The 22278-nt window shown below is 42.5% G+C and overlaps 1 protein-coding gene across 5 annotated transcripts in view; it reads left to right on the forward strand.

Moving 5' to 3' along the window:
• The first annotated feature begins 6681 nt into the window (after nt 1-6681).
• The window catches only part of LHFPL2 (LHFPL tetraspan subfamily member 2), a 124665-nt gene continuing 109068 nt past the window's right edge, over nt 6682-22278 (forward strand). For 2 of the 5 annotated variants that reach the window (XM_085214511.1, XM_085214518.1), the window contains exon 1: nt 6682-6821. The gene's annotated coding sequence lies outside the window, so the exon portion shown is untranslated. Of the gene's footprint in view, nt 6822-6964; nt 7259-22278 lie in introns of those variants that run through there. The other 3 variants (XM_085214512.1, XM_085214516.1, XM_085214514.1) reach the window with 2 other exon arrangements.

Here is a 22278-nt window from a genome sequence, read left to right on the forward strand (position 1 = left end):
ATTTCTTGAAATTGTAAGTTACTTTGAAAAACTTGACAGTGTTATAATCTTTGAGATTTTTGTATTTCCAGTGATGTTACCAGTGATAAGTGAAAAATATTAAATAATTTTGAGATACGTAATTACAAATAGCACTAGACTGTATCCTTTCATAATTTGTAACACAGCCAGTAGAACTGTAGAATATTTTGGAAAAAGTCCTAGAAAATGCCTCATTTGTGATAAATAATTTAGTAGTTGAAGAACATATCGAAGTTGCTTTTTTCAACTGGACATACGAGTTGAGAGGGTAATTTCAAATAATTATGCATAGTATCTTGCTCAAGATTAATAAGTCTATTTGACTTTGTATGTTTTCTTTTAGTGTTCCTTAGGACATGAAAAGCGAATTTAAGACATTAGAAGAAAAATAGATTAGCATCACTGGGTATTAATGTGGGAATTTTAATAGATGAATGTCATATTTAAAACTCAGCCTTTTTAATTATTTATGCCTAATGGATGCTGCAGTTTGTTCAGTAGAAAAATACTGATAATTTAAATTCCCATGAATTAGTGCCTCAAAGTGTTCTTAAAAATATTCTTTGACCTAAAGCCCCAAATTATGGCTAAGGAGATAAAGCAGCTGTTACTGCAGTTATGTCAGGCAGCACTTATTTGGCTAGACGGTTTTGCTCATACTTCTTGCAATAATATGTGTTTCAAAAATACAGATTAGACATAGGGATAAATCTGAATCCCTTCAGTGAGTGTATCTGCAATCAATTACAGCCCCCTTAAGAAACAGTGGTGGATTCTTGCTTGTAAAAAACTGTCTGAGTCCCAAATTAGTTCCCAAAACTCTGAGCTTGGTTCAGTGTTGGAATGTGAGACCAGAATACCCAACCAGGGCCAAAGATATCTCTTTTCACCCACCAAAGGCCTTCATTTCTTCTGATGTTTCCTTCTTTTTGGCTGCCTCAGTCTTCAAGATACTCAATTTTAACTGACCTTGCTCTCCAATTTCTTTTTATTTTAATCAGTGCACAGCAGTGCCTTGCATGCTCTGCATGTCTGTAAGAATATCCTAATCACTCTCCCAGGGAATCTCTAAGCAGCTCTGGCCTTTCTTTCCTTTTACTTGTTCCTGGAATCAAAATACTGTCCGTGCAATTAAATAAACTTTCTTAATGTGAGGGTGTACAGAGTTGCCCCAGACTTCTTTCTTTGTAGAGACAAAAATCTCACATAATCTCTCAGGATATGTCTGAGGTAAGCCATCAAGATCATACAGTTGAAGACAGCTCCAGACTTTCCTTCATAGCCTTCCTCTAATTTTCTCTCTCACTGCACACAACATCTCCGTGCTTTCTGCCACTCAACATGGATCTTTTCCTCAGTCCTCGCATGCAGATAGGCTAAATGTTGCACACTGATTCTCTGTAATATCTTTCAGATAATTTTCTATCTGTCCATGGCTAAAACTCTTGATTTTATTTTGTGTGTGAACTAAAAATTCCATGTCTCTGTCACTTGATAGATGGATTCCATATGATACTGCTATTACCGACTCAGGATGCTGCACCCTTTTTTAATTGACTTCAACATAAGGTGCTGATTTTGAATGTCCTTTCCAGCTTAACCACAGGCTCTTCTCATCTCTACCAAAATGTCCATTGCATTACAAACAATCTGTGATGATACAGTCAGCCCCTCCACAATTATTGTTTTTTAAACAACAGTTTTGCAAGAAAATGATGATCAGTAGTTGTTATTGTTATTTAGTTCTCAGTGTCTTTCTGTTTGTCTGTATTTGGCATTGGCTTTCTTGTCTGATTTGCTTAGAATGCAATAAAGATATTTCTGGCCAGCGGGCCATAATTTCCCTCTGTAATATTTGTAATACAGTGTAATTCTGATCCTGACCAAGATTCCTGCAAGCTATGGTAAAACAAGTTTTAACAGATGGGTTTCTCAGTCTCAGATTCTTCAAGTGACTTTTTTTTTTTTTTTTTTTTTTTTTTTTGGCTCTACTCTCACTAGTTACTGAGCAGAGCAGAGTGATGAGATTATTTTCTGTAACACCATATGCTAGTTGACTCTAGAAGAATGATGTCAAAACTAAATGCTTCCAGGAAACAAGATTTCTGGGGCTGTAAACAAAAGTAAGTGTTACATGAGAAAGATAACAAGTGAATGTTTTACGTCCTACTTTTCTTTAGGGGTCAAAGTATAAACAAACCACAGTAGAGTAACGTCCATGCCCTCACTGTATTTCTTCTGATTTCTCAGCTGTAATAGAGTTGGGTCATTTCTTCTGTGTATTTCCCACCATTTTTTTTTTGTCTCTTCAACTTTTTATCTCTTCAGCTTTTGTCTCTTCAGTTCTCACCACAACACATGAGATATCTCAGGACTAGTTTGACATTGTTCTTCCAAGCATTGATTGTTATGCTCCTCTGACAAAATTATTTGCTGTATGTATCTAAACTCAGACAACTTATTTCAGTAGAATGTTACAATTTATTCCACTCTCCTGTAGTGATATGGTTTTAGAACTCCAGCTGCTGGAAGCTGGAAACAAGCAAATGAACAAATACCACAGACAAACGAAAACTAAACCAAACCAAACCTACAGGTAAGTAAATAAAACCAGGGTACATTTGTAACATACATACACCTGAAGCTTGTAACGTTAGGATTGATTTGCAATTTAGTATAACTACTTCTAATTGCAGTATATAGACATGATATTCCCTTTGTTCATTTGTAGCTTTTTGTAGGCACCATATAGACATTTTTGTATCTTCTCCAGTATTTTTAATAGTTTCCAGGGTCTGTTCACAGAGCTAAGTTAGAGTTTCATTCTGAGCCAAAGAGTGTTCGTCTGCTTTCCAACCTATGTGCTATTTCCTGGCTGTTTGGATGTAGCAGCCTCATTGGTCGTACTTTCTGCTATCCTGTTTTGTCTGTCCTGAATATATTCTATTCTTATAACCTTCAGAAAACGTTTTTGGGCCTCATCCAAGGCTATATTTGTTCAGGTGAACTTCAGGAAATTTCAGGGAGAAATAATAATTCATTCTAATAGTCTGTGGAGAATTTAAATAGATCAGTCAGAATGATGTCAGGTATTGCTATCTGGGGTTGTCAGTAAACCAGTGTTTAGGGAGGAAAACTGTCTAAACAAATGCATGCCTGTGAAGTTAATACTTGGGAAGATCTATGAGTGAGAGGAAAAAACATTATATCATCTTTTCCATCCAATATATTAGTTAATCCAGAGTGTGCTTGTTTGACATCTTGGTTTCCTGTTTGCGTAATGCATATGTGCAAAGTTCTGGAGATGAATAATTTGTTTGTACTGTTGCATTTCAGATAATCAAGATAGAAATGTTTAGATCTGCACATCAAAGGCAACATTGTTAATAGTTAGCGTTAAAACCCTAGTACTTCAGTAGAAGGAATTAACAAGTTCCTCACACCACTTCCAATAAATAATCTCTTCAAATTGAAACAGAATGCTGTCCTGAGATCTGTCTGAGCCCCAGACCTGGTGGGATGCATAAATGTGATAGAATGGCCCCACAGTGATGTCAGAGTGCTGCTCCTCACCTCCCCAGGAAACCTAACTGTGTGTGGCAGCTTTTCTGAACCCCAGACTTGCTCAGCTCTGCAGCCAAACGCCGTGCTGGCTGCAAAATTTCTCTGTCCAAGACAGTGTGGTAATCTAAGTGTGGCTGTCAGTTCTGGTGACCAGACAGCATGCAGTTTGCGCTGGACAGTCTGACAACACAAATTAAAATGTTCAGAGCCATGGCTGCCCTTTCTATAAATTACCATTTTCTGAATATTGAGTGTCTCCACTTGTACTGGAATGCCATGGTCATGGCCCCAAGCTGCCAGAGATCAAGCAGCATTTGGACACCACTCTCAGACATAGGGTTTGAAATTTGGGTAGTCTTGTGTGGAGATAGGAACTGGACTCAATGGTCCTTGTGGGTTCCTTCCAACCTAGGGTGTGATTCTATGATTTTGTTAGTAATTTATTTATCCAAGGCAGGTGCTAGCTGATTGCAGAGCTTCTTTACTACTTAGGTGCCATGTTAAATAACATGTTTGGATGCTTCCTCTGCTCCTGTCCTCCCCCTCCCCGCCTCAGGATGCTGCAAGGGGCTGCTTGCGTTAGTGTTTGTGCTTTCAGACTCCATTACTCCAGCTGCAGAGTTGTGAGGTTTCAGGCCTGGTGGGCCTTTGTGGACTGCTCTGGCAGCCCCTGACAGGAGAGCTCTCTCCATTTAGCCTAGAGGGGACACTGCCTGCACTCTGCCTTCTCTGAGGCCTGGTCAGTGGAGTCTCTCTTGCCTCTCCTCTTCAAACACTCAATTCTATTCTAAAGGCAATAGAGAAGGAGAAACAGGTTGCTGCCAGCACTGGGCCCACTGCCACAACCATCACAACAGCCCTCCTTATCCCATCTGTACATGGCAGGTAAACCCAGGGAACTTCATAAATGAATATAATAGGGACTAAATGATGATTTCAGTACTGTATAGGTAATCTGTATTAAATTAATAGGCACTGTATCTTTTTAGGAGTTAATAGAGGATCAGAAATGAAGGAGACCTGATCAAGAACATTTGCAGTGCTTCTTTTATCCTCCCAGTTCATGTTACGGATAGGTTCTCATCGTTCCAACATGTCCTTTTGGAAAGCCATGGGGCATCTACCTTTTTGGGAGAGTGCTCCAGCTTGAAAGTGGTAGAGGCATCCCTTCAAAAAAGCAGCTCAAAGTGCACTCAGACCTTGGAGTGCAAAATGTCTTGGAGCTTTTGCAAATTAGTGCATCTATTACATTTATTTTGCATTATCAAGTAACATTGCTACTGCTCTGTTTGCTTCAAGTCTCTAGGGTAAAAATATTCTTTAAACAGATGTTTATTTTTGGACGGGCCTATTGAGTTGTCTCTTATTGTATGTTAAAGCAGCTACTGGAGGTCACAGGGAGTTCAGCTTTACAAAGACTCCCTTATTTTGTTAAAAGTGAATCTTCGGAGCCTTTAATAGGAACAACAATATAAAACAATATAGTTTTATTAAAAGCATGTTAGAGTGTTGCAGTTGATGACTCATCCATAAAGAAAGGGTAAAAGTAGTGTAAGGCTACAAGTTTGGAAGATAAACATGAGAAAGTTCAAAAACATGTTCTATCTTCTTACCTGTAAATGTTTTAATGTTTCCTCTACATGAGCATACTTCTTGCTTATCCATGCTTGTTTCTTCCTCCTAACTCTACATACTTGTGAAAATATTCATTAGGTTTTGCTGTTCCGAGGAGCAGGGGCCCAGCTTTTTACCTCCTGCAGAAGCCCTGGGAACCCTGGTTGCTGTCAGGATCATGCCTAGGTCGGCATGCTGCAGGAAGGAGGAATTCAGCTCCCCAGCGTGGCTCACAGTGCTCCTAGAAGGGCTCTGACAGCTGCAGAGAAAAAGCTTGCTTTTCTTAAAGTCATGAGCCACAGCAAATCAAATTTTACATTGGTGCAGCAGCTCATTTGTGTCCCTGAGATACCCAGAGTGATTTATTTTATTTACCCATTTAGTGGCTGGCCTATCTATTACAAATGCCAGCTCCATTCTCGCAAGTGAGGCTTTCTTTTGGGAGAAGCTGGATGAGGTTGGACACCTGTCATGCGCTCGCAGCAATCAGTATATGCATACAGGCACAAGAGCAGGAGCAGCACGGGCTTGTGGGGACATGCCCCAGCCTGAGAAGATTCTCTCTGCAGATGTTCATGAATCACTGCTCCTGGACACAAGTGTACTCAGAACCAGGAGTCTTGCAACACTTTACAAATTATGAAATTTTTGAAAAGCTGGTACCTTTGAGTGCTTCCTTGGAAATGGTAGAATACGAATGGGGGATTTCACAGGGAGACTGATGGGAAATTATCAGTTCTGAGGGCGAAAAGATTCCAGGAGAACAGACAAACAAATGAAGGTAGATGCCTTGCAGACAATTTGAGGTGCTTTCTTGCAGTGGGAACTGTATAATAATTAACTGCTTTTTTTTTTTTTTTTTTTTTTTTTTTTTTCCCCCAGACGGTCCAGACAAGGAGAAACGTGTGGAAGCAGGAGTCCAGCATTCCCACGTTGTAATGCGTCCTCTAAGACAAGGTCGAGCAGAGCCGTTTTGAGAGTAATGGCTGTTTCTGTTAGAGCAGCTATTGTACTGTACGGCTATTGTACTGTACAGCTGTTGTGCTGCTCGGCTGTTGTAACCTACGGCTATCGTAGAACTATTGTACGATATAGCTGATGTAACATACAGCTACTGTAACGAAGAGCCGCGGGCGGTTGATGGGGGTCCGGCGCTGCCCCTCTGGCAGTATAGGCGAACGCCAGTCAGTCTCACTCCCTCAAGACTTCGGCGTCCGCTGCCGTCCGATGACCGCTCCCAGCGCCTCTCCCCTTCGGCGGCCGCTCCGGGACAGACGCGAGGCGCCCCGCGGACCCTCCGCGGACCGTCCGCCAACCCTCCGCACCCCGGACCGCCCGCAGCGCCGCCCCGCGTCGAGTCCCATCCCGCAGCCCTGGGCGGGGAGGCGGCTGTCGTGGGCAGGGCAGAGGCGCCGCGGCCCTCCCCTCGCCGCACTCCCTCCCTCCGGCTGGAGGCGGCCGGGTCGGTCGGCTCTTGCCGGGTTCCCATTCCTCCTCCCTCGGTGCATGGTGGCGGCGGGAACGGGGCAGGGTGAGCCCGGCGGGGCGCGGGCCGGAGGCGGCGGCGGGAGCGGAGCCACAGCGCGCAGGAGGCGCCGGGGAGCGGGCACTGCTCGCAGGAGGTGAGGCGGCGGCGCAAAAGTTATGCGAGAGAGAGGGAGGGAGGGAACAGGAGGAAGAGAGAGAGCGGAGCGCTGGGAGCGCTCCATTCATTGCCCGAGCGCTGGCTGGGCGGCAGCCATGGGACGGGATGGGACGGGACGGGACGTGGCGGAAGCCAGCCGGTGCCCGCATCGCTCCGAGCAGTGGGGCCAGAGGGCGCCTGCTCGCCCCGTCCTCTCCATTCCCGCGAGGGGGCGGCGGAAGCTCTTCCTCGGGACTCGGGGCGCCTCGGCCGGGGCGGGAGGGTTCTGAGATCGCGAGGTCCCCTGGCTCCGTGCGGGGCGGGATGCGGCGAGGGGGAGCGGCGGCCAAAGGGGAGCGCGCTGCTTCCCCGCTCCCGCACCCATCTCGCACGAGGTGCCGGCCGATAGCAGCCCCAGCCTCGCCGCGGGGAAAGGTGAGGTTCGTCGCGGCCGCTCAGCGCTCCTCCGAACGTGCTCTTGCTTCCCCGCATCTTTCTACCCTCTGTTTTTGAAGGGTCAGAGAAGGGTTTTGTTTCTTGGGAGCCTTTTGGAAAGGGAAAGCCGGGCACGGCGCGCGCGTCGGTAAGAGGTCTGTTGGAGTGATTCCATCATGTGGAAGGCGTGAGCACGCTGGTGCGGTCCCAGGGCAATCAGCCAAGAGCTGTGCCAAGTGCACGAGCTCTGGTATCGTACTGGAGGACCGGGTGCTGCCAGCCGTCGGCGGGAGCGCCGGTCCCAATGGGAGACGGGATGTGAGAAGTAACGAAAGATGAGGCTGACCTCATCTGGAAGGAAACGTTATGTGTGTTAATTAAAAGGTACGGGATTGTTAGGAAAATATCCCTAGGCGCAATTAGAGATTACTTAATGAAAACGCCATCTCCGTCCCAGTCCTGCTCTGGGTTCTGGCCATGTGAGTGCACACCTGCGGAGAGCCCTCTTGTCTTTTTGGTCATTGAAGCCTCATGGGGGCCTGAATATCTGCTGTGCACAAAGCGTGGTTTGTTAGAAAGCACTGGTGGAATTCAAGTCAATATTCTTCTGAATAAAACACGCTACAAAAGTGTAATCGTAGGTAAACTATGGCATCTTATTGAGTATTTTCCTTCTTTGCCTCTTATTAAAGCAAAGTACAGACAGACCATCCATCCCTGATGAACAGGTTTCTTCTCAGGCACAGTTTTGTGGCACTATAACTCCATTTCCATTGTGTATGATGGCAGCAAACACCATTCACTCACATCATTGCTTTCTTTTCAAGTTTTCTCTGTCTGGGTGATAGTGTGCTTTTAATAAGTGATTAGGAAATTACCCAGTTTATCTTTTTGTAGTTAATCACCTGCTTTTATAAAGCATTCAGGGAAATGCTGGAGTGATGATGTACCTGCATGTTAGGCGAGTAACAGTATTGGGTCGTTTAAGAACTTAATTTTTTGGGGCTGCATGCCAGATTTCTGTACAGAAACATACTCCTTTTCTTCCTACTTAACAGGAGAGCTTGCCTGTGCATCACCTTGCTTGCTCAGGAGCTTGCTCTCTCCTGATTGTGCTGTGTTGTTATGTCTGGGTCAGGATTGCTGTGACTGTGGTGCTGCAGCCTGCCTCACAGTGCTCATGGTAGTGCTCTGGCCAGCAGGGACTGTGGGTGCTGTGCTGCAGGCAGCCAGGCTGTGGCAGAGACTGGTTGAGCTGCATGGGGTCTGGTAGCTCCCCCGGAGTTGGGGCCTGGTTTTGTTTTGTGTACTGCAGAGCAGACACTTTAAAATAATAATAAAAAAAAATCTTGAAGTGGAAAGGAGGACGAGTGATTATTCTGAGTGATGTGAAGAATACAACTACTGTTCTCCAAGTTTTTTATTTCCAGAAGTTCCTCTTATATTACACGAGCTGTACCTGGATACTGGCTGGCTTCCAGTAGAAGCAAAGTGGTGGTCACAACTGGGGACGCAGCTGCTCAGTTCATCCCTAAATGCAGCAGGCACCTAGTTGTCCATAGGAGAAACAATAAGTCTGTGAAATTCCCTTCCTCATTGCCATCAAGTCAACTCATTCCAGGGCTGTAGAAAGAGGAAGAAAACCCTTCATGTAAGACCAGCCCCATTAGAGGGCTGTATGCTAGCACATAGTGTTCTTCTGGGCTGCCCATCCTCTCCACCCAGCCTGTGGGCAGGGAGCAAGGCTCAGCTGCTGAGCTGCCAGCTGGCAATGCAGGGAGCTCTTCTGTGTCCCTGTCCTTCCCAGCCTCCCTTAACCTAGAGCAGTTTCCAATTTTTCCTTCTGTTGAAGATCCTATCATTGGGTTGTCAATGTTTATAACGCACGTGGGAGAGGGGACAGAGGTGGTGAGTGACTGGAAGGCACTGCCTGCTCTCAGAGCCCTTTTGCTGGTGTCAAGGCATTTGCTGATGTGATTATAGCTGACAAGTCTGGTAAGCTTTGATTGGCCCCTTTCCACTTTCTGGTTTTCCAGTTTTCACAAGAATTGATAGGATTCTCCCAGGTCACCGTGCCTAAAGTCTTCTCTGCAAACGTGGAGCTAAAATGATATGTTATTCCACAATTAGCATGGTAACTACAGATGAACTGGAATTAAACTGAATGTAGGGCTTTGGCAAAGCAAAGAAAAAAAATCATTATTACTTGTCTTCTTACCTTGCTGGGGAGGTGTGGTCATGCACTCTGAAAGCTATGTAAAGAGCAGTCCTGGTATTTTATTTTTAAACAATCTTCTAATTAAAGCAAATAATTTTGGTCATTTTCATATTATGCTGTTGAATGTAATTTTTCTGCTGATTTGAGATCTTTTTCTTAATTACCTTTTTTTTTGTCACTGTTTAGACTCTAGAAGGTCAGACAAAGATCACAGATAAGCATTTTAACAGAGAATAGGATAATTGGTTTTCCTAGATGTATTTTTCTAAAAGAGAGTCTTGTGAAAGTTAATTCCAAAGAAAACAACCCCACAGTGAAGAAGTAATTAAGAAATAAATTTGCCACAAAAGTCAAGTAAATGACCAAAAAAAAAAAAAAAAACCCAACCAATTTATCTGAACAAATCTGAAATTCTGAACTTGGGAAATAGTATAGTAAGGACAATTACCTTTTCCATGACCGAGCACTATAAATCACAGTAGAAAATAACTAGAGACAGCTATGTGGTTTACACAATCACATGTAAAACATAATAAACAGATCACTCTGTTGCTAAAGATTCATTTCTCTAGTTTTCCTTGTCTCCAGGCCCTCATAATCATACTGACTTTTGCATTTTGGGGCTCTGTGGCCAAGTTAGGTGGTGGATTCTTCAAGGGAGAATTCAGATTGTTTAAACATACCTGCACGATGAGAGTGCTGCAGCAATATTTTTGCCTAGAAACAGCACTTATTTACATTGATTGAAATATTGTTGGTTAGATTTATTTATTTTTTTAAGGCTTTAGGCTCCCTGGTGAGAGCATGAAAACTAAATGATAAACTAAGAAACTGAAATACTGTAGAAAGGGAAAAAAAGCTGCCTTAGAAAAAGCGTGTGGCGTTGCAACCAACCGAGACAACTGTAAGGTGTAGCTGGCCAACACATGGAAAAACTGTACATTAGCTGATCTTCACATCTTTTCATTTTCACCTCTAAACAGCTTGTAGTGCTACGAAAGGGCTAATGAAGCAATTTTGCCAAAGCATCTGTCTAGCTTAGTTTTTGCTATTACAACTTGAACGTCATCAGGACTGAAATGTTGCAATGGTTTGTTAAAAGCCATATAGATTTTCAAGGAGCTTCATTCAAGTGCTGTGAATTCTCGAAGTAGCTGGGATTTGGGTTGCTGCGGCGTTAGTTGGGATTCCAGTCATAATCCCTTAAACAGGTTTGGAAAGAATCACCTGTGATATTGGAGGATAAATTCAAGCGCTGTATTTGATCTGCTGAGGTTGCAGATAGGGTGCCTTTTGGCGCCATCTGTGTTTACAGATTTTATAACAGTATTCGCCAGGACAGTATCTGTAGGCCAAGTAAGTTTACATAGGTCAGTGAATTGCAGTGTACATCAGGGTCATTGTAAACAGCTTTTTTTTTTTTTTTTTTTTTTTTTTTCCCCCAGAGTTTGCCCTGAATCTTCTTTCTCAAAAATGGACCACGTCGCTAAAGTTGGTGTTGGTGCTGGATGCACCAGTTTTATATGCTGCCAAACAACTTTGAGAGAAGCTCAATTTTAATGGCTGTGTGCTCTTGTTACGGTCTTTTAGCATGTGCGTATTCCTTTGATATGTCCTGCACAGACAGGTTGCATGTTAGTATTAAAATTCATAATATTTGAGGATTTGTTTCTATGCTTTTATAAAATTATTTTAACCTACAAATTCAACATCAACTGATGGTCCAAGTTTAGCGTGATAATGACAATGTAGTTCTATGCCTAAGAGAAAGTTTCAAGTAATGTTGTCTCCTGCCTACTTTCTTTATCTGTGCATTGATTTTTCATGAGAAAAATCCAGTGCTATTCTGACGTGGTTTATCTTTCAAGAGTTAACTAAGTTCTCATTTTTCTCTCTGTTTTAGGTTTTCTTTAGCTACTAATAGGCATAATACGTGAAGCCGGAGTGCAAGATTTTCCACAGACTTCCCAGCTGATTGCCCTGTTGAGATGCTATATAATTGAGTAGAGGTAGCCAGTTTGCAGAAATATGCATGAGGTTTGTGTTGTGCCTGTTTATTCAGACATTAGTTGTGATCATGGCTGCATAAAATCAGTGCAATTACCTTCAACCAGTCTTTATGCCAAAGTGACCCAGACCACATTCCATGACAGCCCTGACAGCTTGAATTAGAGTTTGCTTTTCATCGCAGACAGATTTGGAGAACAGAAATATCCAGCCTGTCTTGATATCTTGATATCTGCTTAGTGCAAGAAGGTACATGTTAATGTGAAAGAGTGAGAATTCAGACTAAAACAGCACCTTAAGAATATTCTGAATCGCTGATGTTTGACCAGCCTGTGTTGGCAGAATTTATGTAGTTTTTCTGTTGCGTGTTCTACATGCTGCACAGTAAATAGACAAGACAGTTTCTTTCAGGATGTTGCACATGTCTACACGTGCTATACTGGGCAGAGTATGCCTCTGCTTCCAATCTGCGTTTGAGGAGACTGTTAGAGAAGAAGAGTTATCACTTTTGGTGTAATCATGCAGCTCTTAGCTGCTCCTGGACTTCCTTTCTTTTTAAAGCTTCCTGGATATGGTCAGGGAGAGATCTAGATAATATTTTGTGTATGAACAGGCTACTTCAAACCTGTTGTCTACGGCATGAGGGGAGAGAGAAACCCACTCTACACTGCCGTGGTGCAGTCTCACTTCGAGTACTGGGTGCAGTTTGTGGTGCCACAATATAAGGACATAAACCTATTAGACAAGGTCTAGATAGAGTTTAGAGGGCAGAATTTGTGAGGAGAGGCTGAGGTCCCTGGGTGTGCTCAGCGCAGAGCAGAGGAGCTGAGGACAGCCCTCATGGCAGCTGCAGCTCCTCACAGGGAGCAGAGGGCAGCGCTGAGCTCTGCTCTGTGTGACAGCGGCAGGGCCCGAGGGAACGGCATGGAGCTGTGCCAGGGGAGGGGCAGCTGGGGGCTGGGGACAGGGTCTGAACCAGAGGGCGGTGGGCATGGAACGGGCTGCACAGGGTAGTGGGCACTGCCTTAAGCTACTGGAATTTAAGGAGCATTTTGATGACACTCTCAGACATATGGTTTGAATTTTGGATAGTCTTGTGTGGAGCCAGGGCTTGGACTCAGTCCTTGTGGGTCCCTTCCAGCTTGGGATGTACTGTGATTATATGAAATGATCCTAAAAAAACAGGACGGGAAGAGACCTTATGAATTCATCCAGTCCATTCATCTGCATCCAGTTATGATCATCTAAATCTCTTATGTGACTTGTTATCCCAGCAGTCTCCCTTATATCAACTTGCAGTGAGAAACTTTCTTTACATGTTATCAAATTCATGCATTTCTTATTGTAATTTCACACCATCCTGCATCTCTATTGGACAGAGAAAACAGTTGTTTTTTCTTCTTAGAGTGTATTTTACAAGGTTTACTTCTTACCTACTGTAGCCTATTGTTTCTTCAAGCTCAGTTATTTCACCTCAGAAGTGCTTTTTTCTGAAGAATAACTTCAGTTATTCTTGTTTCTTTTTTTGAGTTATCTTTCATCATCTCACATCTATTTTGAAGTTTTCTGTTCAAATTAGGACTCTGTTAACCTTGAGTATTTATTAATATTGTTGAGTAAAACGGAAAAGGATCCTCTTCGTACTTGCTAATACAGTGCTTGTCTTGCAGCACTGTAACTTTTTCATGTTCAGGCAGATCCTTGTCTGAGCACAAGGGTTATAAGATATCCTTCTCACTCTTTGCTTTACTGCTTATTGTTTCTGCCTGCCTGTAGCATTTTGCACATATTCTTATCAAAGATGACAATAGTTTCTCAGGTCATTCCTCAAGTTTGTCAGGTTTGAATTCTCAACTTCTCAACTTCTCTTCCTCTAACAAACTTACTATCTTCACAGAATCACAGAATCACAGAATTGTAGGGGTTGGAAGGGACCTCTAGAGATCATCGAGACCAACCCCCCTGCCAAAGCAGGTTCCCTACACCAGGTCGCACAGGTAGGCGTCCAGGCGAGACTTGAATATCTCCAGAGAAGGAGACTCCACCACCTCCCTGGGCAGCCTGTTCCAGTGCTCTGTCACCCTCACCGTAAAGAAGTTCTTACGCACATTCGTGTGAAACTTCCTATGCTGCAGCTGATGTCCGTTTCCCCTCGTCCTGTCTCCACGTACCACTGAAAAGAGACTGGCCTCACCGCTATGGCCGCCACACCTCAGATATTTATAAACCTGGATCAGGTCCCCTCTCAGTCTTCTTTTCTCAAGGCTAAACAGACCCAGTTCACTTAGCCTTTCTTCATAGGGGAGATGCTCCAGGCCCTTCACCATCTTTGTGGCCCTCCGCTGGACTCTTTCCAAGAGATCCCTGTCTTTTTTGTACTGGGGAGCCCAGAACTGGACACAGTACTCCAGATGAGGCCTTACCAGGGCAGAGTAGAGGGGGCGGATCACCTCCCTTGACCTGCTGGACACGCTCTTTGTAATGCACCCCAGAATGCCATTGGCCTTTTTGGCCACGAGGGCACACTGCTGGCTCATGGCCAACCTGTCGTCTTCTGCTAATGCAGTAGGTTACTTTTTCAGCATCTGTACAGTGTAGACATTTTTTGGGAGCCTTTACTTAAAGAAAGGAAGACATTTCTAACTGTCTCTCTCTTTTTCGTAAATGTAGTGATCCTTTTAATGAAAGGACATGTCCTTCCATTAAAAGATATTTCGTAGTAGTGCAAGTGTTTTAGCCGTATGTATTGAAAAATCTGGGGAATGAAAAATTCACTGGACCTCATATGATCCTGTTGGTTGAGAAAAGCAGTTTGTGCAGATGTTAATGCTCAGAGAGAACCTCCTTTCTCAAGTCTTTCAGTTAGCTTACAGGTGGCAGAGATAATACTTCTCATAAGAAACGAATGCCCTACATCCTTAGCTGTTTTTGTAATGTGAGTACTAAGGTCACTGCATAATCAGTGCTCATTGAAAAATGCATTTGCGGGAGTATTGGCTTTAGTTCTGAAAATACATTTGTGTCTGAAAGAGGAGCAGAGTAGTGACAAACTCTGGCAAAACTTAATGACTGTAAGAAGGCAGTTTAATAAAGAGTCTGAGGAATAAGTTGATGAGTGGGAATTTCTCCAGAGGGTCTGTATGGCCAATGGGTTATCAGGGAATAAGGTAAGGCCATAATAGAAAGGTTAAGTTGATGTTTTGCTTTTCTGTTTGCAGTAGGAGAAATGAATAGAGATTTTTGCAATGGAATTCCTTGTCATGGAAGACTTGTTAGAAGGTCAATTTTGAACTGTTGTTGGGAGGTGCTGAAGAACTGGTTCAGAACTGAAGTAACTGTTAAATATGCAGTGATGTTTTATTTGAAACACTTTGGCAGTGGAGGGTTAGACATGGTGAATGTGTGACATCTTCACAGGGAATCCAGGAGAGGGACCACAGGCCAGTGGTTTGCAGACTGTGGTCTGCAACATGTGGGTGTACCAAGGATAGACTTAGTGGAAACATGAGATAGTGGGGCAGAGAGAACATGAGTTTTTCAAGGGGCAGTAGTGGCTTATAAACCTGGAAGCGTATAGATAATGGAGATAGGGATGATTTTTATGTTTCTAAGAATTCAGAAAAGCTCCTAAGGAAAACAGTTTGCTATGGTGAGAAAAAAGCAAAGCTTCTTGCATGGGCAAGAAAGCAAAAATCTAGCAGTGGACATAAATGGCTTCTTATTACAAGAGAGGAAGGTTACCAGTAGAGATGCACATGGATTTGTTTGACTGCCAGTGCCCTTCATTTATTCATACACGATTCAGAAGAAATAATAACTTGTAGTATGCATTTGCTGCTGTGTAATTCCTGGTAACAAACACCTGCAGAAGTATTTTTCAGACCGAGAAGCTAGGCAAAAAACCAGTATATGTAACTGAGTGTTGAAGAAAAACTGATGGAAATGCTGGGACAAGGAGACCAGACCTACTACGGTTGTAAAATGATAGGCTCTGAGCTGGCTTATCTCTTAGATATGAGATCTTGGACAATAAATGTTTCCATGACTATGTCACAGTTAAAAAATCAAGTGGAATGTTAGGAATCTAGGTTATTGGGATTCTTTCTTAAAGGAATGGGACACACATCTGCCATTTGTATCCTGAGGGTACTTACATCTTCAGTGCTTACATGCATTTATGAACCACCATCTCAGAAAGGTTCCATTAGAACTGGAAAACACCCAGTTAAGTCTTACAAGGACAACTGCAAATGTATAATATTTTCCATTCAAAGAACAGTTAAGTTGATGAGGAAAATAGACACCTCGGGATGCAATAATAGTTTTATAAAATCATGCGTGGGATGCCAGGAGTGATAGAGGTTGTTGTCTCTCCCAGTAAGAGAGCTAATGGGCATGTCAATGAAACTAGAAGGTGTTGGATTCAGAATAGCAAAAAAAGATAAATATTTTTTCACTCACACGTCATTAAATTGTGTAACTCTACAGGATGTGGTATGGTGGATTCCGAAAATTTATAGCAATTCAAAGGGAGACTGGACAAAATGAATGGAAGAAAAGGTCTGTAGAGCATTATTGAATATGTAAGCATGACCTCTGACTTTGAAAGATGCTGAACGGCAAATTGTTGGAGACTGGAGATTATTTGGGGAAAGCATGACTAAATGCTTACACTATTCTTATCCTCTTCCCCAGACATCTGCTTTTGGCTGCCCTTGGAGACAGAGGTACTTGGTAGAAGATTTGACCTGCCGTAATTTTAGATTTGTCTTTTTAACTCGCATAAACTTGAGACGCATTTTTCTCTGAGCTAGCAACTCAGGGTAGCATCTGCAAATCTTATATTTTTTGTACTAAAAGCCTCCTATTCATTTTCTTTATAATTTAAGACAGAAGTACATTTTTTAACAAAACACAGACATTACCATGAACTCGTCTTTCTTCTGCCAGTTGGTGTTAACTACAAATTATGTTTCATTTCCGCCTTACTAAAATGCCAGATGAGATAATATATGTTGTCTTCTTTGGGGAATCTAAGCAGCTATGTCTGTAATCCTAGCTCGGTTTTTCTGATTTATTTTCTCCAACAATTGTGTGAAATTTTATTAAACGCTGACATGCACACAAAATATGTGAGATTGCCTGTGGAGTTAAAGGTTGAAAGTTCTTGTATCTCTGAATGAGACAGAGGTACAGGAAGAAGGATGCTGAGCTACTTACTTTTCTACAGATACTGATGTAATGGGTTAATTTGGAGTGTGTATTCAGTGGTGTATCTTTGAGGCATTCACAGTCAGATCAAATATGCATAGTCACACGGTGCAAAGTTCCACCATAAACATACCCTTTCAGCCTGAATTTTACTAAGCTTATGTTAGCATAAACAGGTTTTCTACTGTGTCAGACACTGTTTGTCTACCTAGAACCAGTAATGCTAGGTCAGGTATTGTTTGTCCACTTGCACTGTTGTGAAGTCCTCACGAAGGCAGTGTTCTTTGCTCTGGCAAACTGGACAGAAATGTGATTGTGTTTTCACCTGCTCTGGGGTCTTTATTGCATGGCGATTGTACCCACTGATGACGTACAAGACGAGTAATTTGGTATTAATGAACATGGAGCCATATGTTGCATATGCATTCTTAGCTTTTTTGTCACGTGTTGATAGGTTTAACAGGGCATTGCTGACTTGTCTAAAGTGACTATGAAAGTTAAATTGCCAACGCTTTCTGCTCCTGATTGTATCTGTAGGTGTCTTCATGTATGACTACCTAATTTTTTCCTATATTTTTGAACTCTTAAAATATTTCATGCTCCTTTTCTTTGTAGTCTGAGATGTGGGGGAAAGCGTCTTTGCCTGGATGTGGACAACTTGCTCAGTGACTGAGCTGCCATAGAGGTTTTTTTTTAATTTGTAGCTAGTATTAGCCCATTCTATGCACTCTGTGTTAGCAGCAGCTAGATTCCCCATTATCTCATGTTACTGAAGTAGGGACCAGGCTACAGAGGCAAAGGTCGTACGGTAGGTAGTAGGATGTTCCTTCATTGCATTTATAGTCTGCTTCCACATCTGCCACTAAAGTATGTTTTTATCAAGTGCTCCATTCACTTTACAATCTGTTATGAGCTAGGTTGAAGTATGTGGCTTTGGAGGTGGGGAAAGCAGGAGTGTGCAGAGGTCTGAGAAGAACGTTTGGGTTTGTGTAGGTGAGGCTATTGAAGTTTGTTGTAAATAACTGTGAGTGCTGTTTTGTTATTGTTGGGGTGCTTGTATATAGTAGTCCCTTTGATCTTTGCATGTTGAGTGAATGCTAATTCAGGACTATTTTATGACTACCTTAAGAATAAACTGTTGAAAACCCCAGAAGTCTTCTGATCTTCAAATGTCATCTTCTAGTACCTGTAAATATTTGAACTGATTATATATTTGCACACAGCAAATACAGTTCTGCTCTCTGAAGGTTTATTAAAGCTGTGCCAAGCAGAGTTAGTCACAGTCAGCAGTATCACAGCTGTGTGTTCCTGAATTGATAGAGGAAGGTAAATCTTCTGTTTAGACTGGAAAGTGGTCCAGCTTTTCTGTTCCACTAAAACACTTCTCCTACATGGACAGGTGAAGGCTTAGCCATGGCATTAACCTATTATGCTTCTGAGTAGTGTGTCAGATAATGTGAAGCTACTCTTTAGTTGCCTGAAGCCTGTGTTGTAGCTGAAATGCTCTTCAGTAAAACAAAGTTCTTTGTCAGAGAATTGGAGAATACACCTCAAGGGCTCATGTGTTAGATTTGATTGTGAAAACACTCTAAAGAAATCTTCTTGATTGTTTTTGTTTGTTTGTTTGTCTTTCATTTAATCTTTTACTATTGAGTTATGCTGAGAAAGCAAGGGGAACTGGCCTTCTATCCTAGCTACCAGTCAATCTATTAACTGATCACTGACCTCTTACGTAGTATATACAGTAATGATACTTCCACCAAGTCTTTATGTGACTAGATGTTATTCTGGGGGAAAAAATTGTTAAAAATTATTTTCAGAGGTTAAGTTTGAAAGGGAAATAATTATTTAAATGCACTCCTAAAAAATCTTACTACTATCCTCTTCTCCGATCATAATCACAGTTAAAATTTAGACTGTGGCGATAATATTAATCGAAAGATATTGGATGTCAGGGAATTTTGTTCTTTACTATATGAGTCTAAAAGATATCAACAACTTGCTCAACAAGTTCTAACATGAAACAAAAAAATAATAACCAATTTGAAATTCTTTCATTCTGAATCTTTGCCTATGGCCACAGAGTTCTCGTTAAGGGATAATCTACATAGGCAGGCATCGATCTGATGTTTATTGATTTACTTTCCATTTACATTCCATTCCTATAACTACACAGAATATATTAGTTTACTGCTTTAAAAAACATTTTGCACTGAGGATATTTGAAAAGCTAGCTGGATAACTGGGAAAATGAACATCTCCCTTCCCAATCTACTTTACCATAATGACTGAACAAAGATAGATAAAAATCAGTGCTGTTAATACTCACTTGTATTTTCTGCACATTCTGCACATGATAGTGTGAAAGTTCAAACTTGTGTCTGTCTGGGTGAAGAAGTCATTCATTGTTACAGATTCACAAAATCTTAGGGGTTGGAAGAGACCTCTGGAGATCATCTGGTCCAACCTCTTTCTAAAACAGGTTCCCTGCAGTAGATTGCACATGAAAGCATCCACATGGATTTTGAGTATCTCCAGAGAAGGAGACTTCAGAATCTCTCTGGACAGCTTGTTTCATTGCTCTGTCACACTCAAAGTAAAGTTTTTCCTCATGTTTGTATGAAACTTCCTATGTTCCAGTTTGTGCCTGTTGCCCCTTGTTCTGTCACTGGGCACCACCAAAAGAAGCCTGGCCTCATTCATTTCACAGAATCACAGAATTGTAGGGGTTGGAAGGGACCTCTAGAGATCATCGAGACCAACCCCCCTGCCAAAGCAGGTTCCCTACACCAGGTCGCACAGGTAGGCGTCCAGGCGAGACTTGAATATCTCCAGAGAAGGAGACTCCACCACCTCCCTGGGCAGCCTGTTCCAGTGCTCTGTCACCCTCACCGTGAAGAAGTTCTTACGCACATTCATGCGAAACTTCCTATGCTGCAGCTTGTGTCCGTTTCCCCTCGTCCTGTTTCCACGTACCACTGAAAAGAGACTGGCCTCACCGCTATGGCCGCCACACCTCAGATATTTATAAACCTGGATCAGGTCCCCTCTCAGTCTTCTTTTCTCAAGGCTAAACAGACCCAGTTCACTTAGCCTTTCTTCATAGGGGAGATGCTCCAGGCCCTTCACCATCTTTGTGGCCCTCCGCTGGACTCTTTCCAAGAGATCCCTGTCTTTTTTGTACTGGGGAGCCCAGAACTGGACACAGTACTCCAGATGAGGCCTTACCAGGGCAGAGTAGAGGGGGAGGATCACCTCCCTCGACCTGCTGGACACGCTCTTTGTAATGCACCCCAGAATGCCATTGGCCTTTTTGGCCACGAGGGCACACTGCTGGCTCATGGCCAACCTGTCGTCCACCAGGACACCCAGGTCCCTCTCTGCAGAGCTCCTCTCCAGCAGCTCATCCCCCAGCCTGTATTGGTGAATGCAATTATTCCTCCCTAGGTGTAAGACCCTACACTTGCTTTTGTTGAACCTCATCTGGTTTCTTACTGCCCAGCTCTCCAGCCTGTCCAGGTCTCGCTGAATGGCAGCACAGCCTTCAGGCGTGTCAGCCAATCCTCCCAACTTCGTATCATCAGCAAACTTGCTGAGGGTGGCCACTATCCCCTCATCAAGGTCATTGATGAAGATGTTGAACAAGACCCAGCACAGACCCCTGGGGGACACTGCTGGTTACAGGTCTCATTTGACTGCTGTCCTTTAGATATTTGTAAGTATTTGAGAAGATCCTGTCTGTCTTGCAAACACATAGTATACTCCACAGTATCTCTGAATTCTTCAGACATTATGACTCATTTCAGGCAGACGTTGGTCTGATAATGAAGAAGGGGCAATTACGGTCCCATTGTGTAACATGGTTAACCAGTTTGCAATCTAGGGGGAAAAAATTATCTAATGCTTACTTTTTGTGGTGTGGCAGAGACCAATAGGTGCCCCTTCCCAGTCAAATTCTTAAAAAATACAAAGCTTATTTCCCATTTCTTTTTTAAAAAGCAGTGTTTTTTTTATAGTGTTTATATCCCATGGTTTCCTGCAGAGTCTCAGAAGCTCGAAACTCCATTTTGTATCTCCTTATTCAGAGAAGGAGGTATGGTGGTATGGTTGTTTGTTTTGTGGTGTTTTGTTGTTGTTGTTGTTGTTTTTTTAAAGGAATGGTAATTGATAAGAGCAGCTAAAACCACTACTTCAAGCAGTAACAAGTACGCACAGCAACTGTCTACAACAGCGTTGCAATGTCCTCATGAAGAGAGGAAGAGATAGAAGGTCTGAGGGAGGGTGAGAAGTTGAACACAAGGGCTGAATCTGAAATCTGCCTGTGGAAAGCACATGTGTGTCTCCTTATCTGTGTTTATTTCGTTGCCATGTACTAGGTACTCTATCTGCTGCTCTTGTGGTAAACTACTGTCCTGTTTAAAAATTCACTGTCCTCCTACCGGTGGACATTCATTTGTATTCTGCTGTTCACAACTGGTGATTTCATAAAGCTTCTCAGCTTTATAGTAGCATTCTGGCTGTTGCTGCACCACAAAACTTGGTGTCATCTGCAAACCCACTCAGGGAGTGCTTGATCCCATGTAAGTGATAATTGATACTGGACAAATTATACATAATAGTAGCTCTGAATTTAGTTAGTTTCAATTATTTTTTTTTTTATCATTACATGCATGTCCTGTTACTCCATTAATAGTTGAGGAGTGCTTTAGTAATCTTCATTTATGAAGAATGAAAGGAATGTAAATTGCACTTCAGTGTTGTTCTTAGTATGTAGAGGCAAATCCATATTTTAAGCCTAGAATCTTAATTTTTATTAACTTTTTTTTAATGTGTGACTGAGATGAAGATTTCAAGCGGAAAATTGCTCTAAATGGATATTTATAGACAGCCTAAACCTGTCTGTGCAACAGAAGTTCGTTGGTTTTTTTTTTCTGTGAAGTTTGCATGCTCTTAGAGTGTCTGGAGTAGATGATTCAGCAGTTGGTCCCTCCCCCAGCAACATGGCTGTGCTGAGAGCCCAGTTTTTGAATGGCTCCTATTGCATCTGCTTTGCTTTGAAGATAGTGTATGCATCATTATTTATAAGGGCTGCTTTACTGCAGTAGTGTTCCTTACCTGTCAACAGTTAGAGGGAAAACAATCACTGAATGGAAACCTTCATCTCCTCCTCCGATTTAACATAACTGGGAAGTACTGGGTTGTCTCTTCCCTTTTGCATAGATGTATAGTTGCTTCTTAATTTGTAGGCTGAAATGAGTTGATCTGCACCCACTTCTGTGGTTGCTGACTACATCTCAGAGAGTCAACACAGTTCTGAAGGCTCTTGCATGTTGAAGTTTTTAGAAAATAAATGAAGCAGTCAAAAGAAAACACTATGCAAACTCAGATTTATTTCTGTGGGTTAAGGTCTGAGCAGAGGCTGGTAGCTATTCTTGCATCCTGAATTGCCCTTGGAATATATGGAGTTCTGTCTGGCCAGGGGAGCAGTTCATGAAGTGGCAGAAACAGTTTGGTGAATGTCTCTGTTTTTTAGCTATATTTCAGTGTTTAGAGCATTGCCAGGAGTGAGCTGATTGCTTCATGA

Source organism: Meleagris gallopavo, chromosome Z (genome assembly GCF_905368555.1).
Source record: "Meleagris gallopavo chromosome Z, MGAL_WU_HG_1.1, whole genome shotgun sequence".
Taxonomy (NCBI): Eukaryota; Metazoa; Chordata; class Aves; order Galliformes; family Phasianidae; genus Meleagris; species Meleagris gallopavo.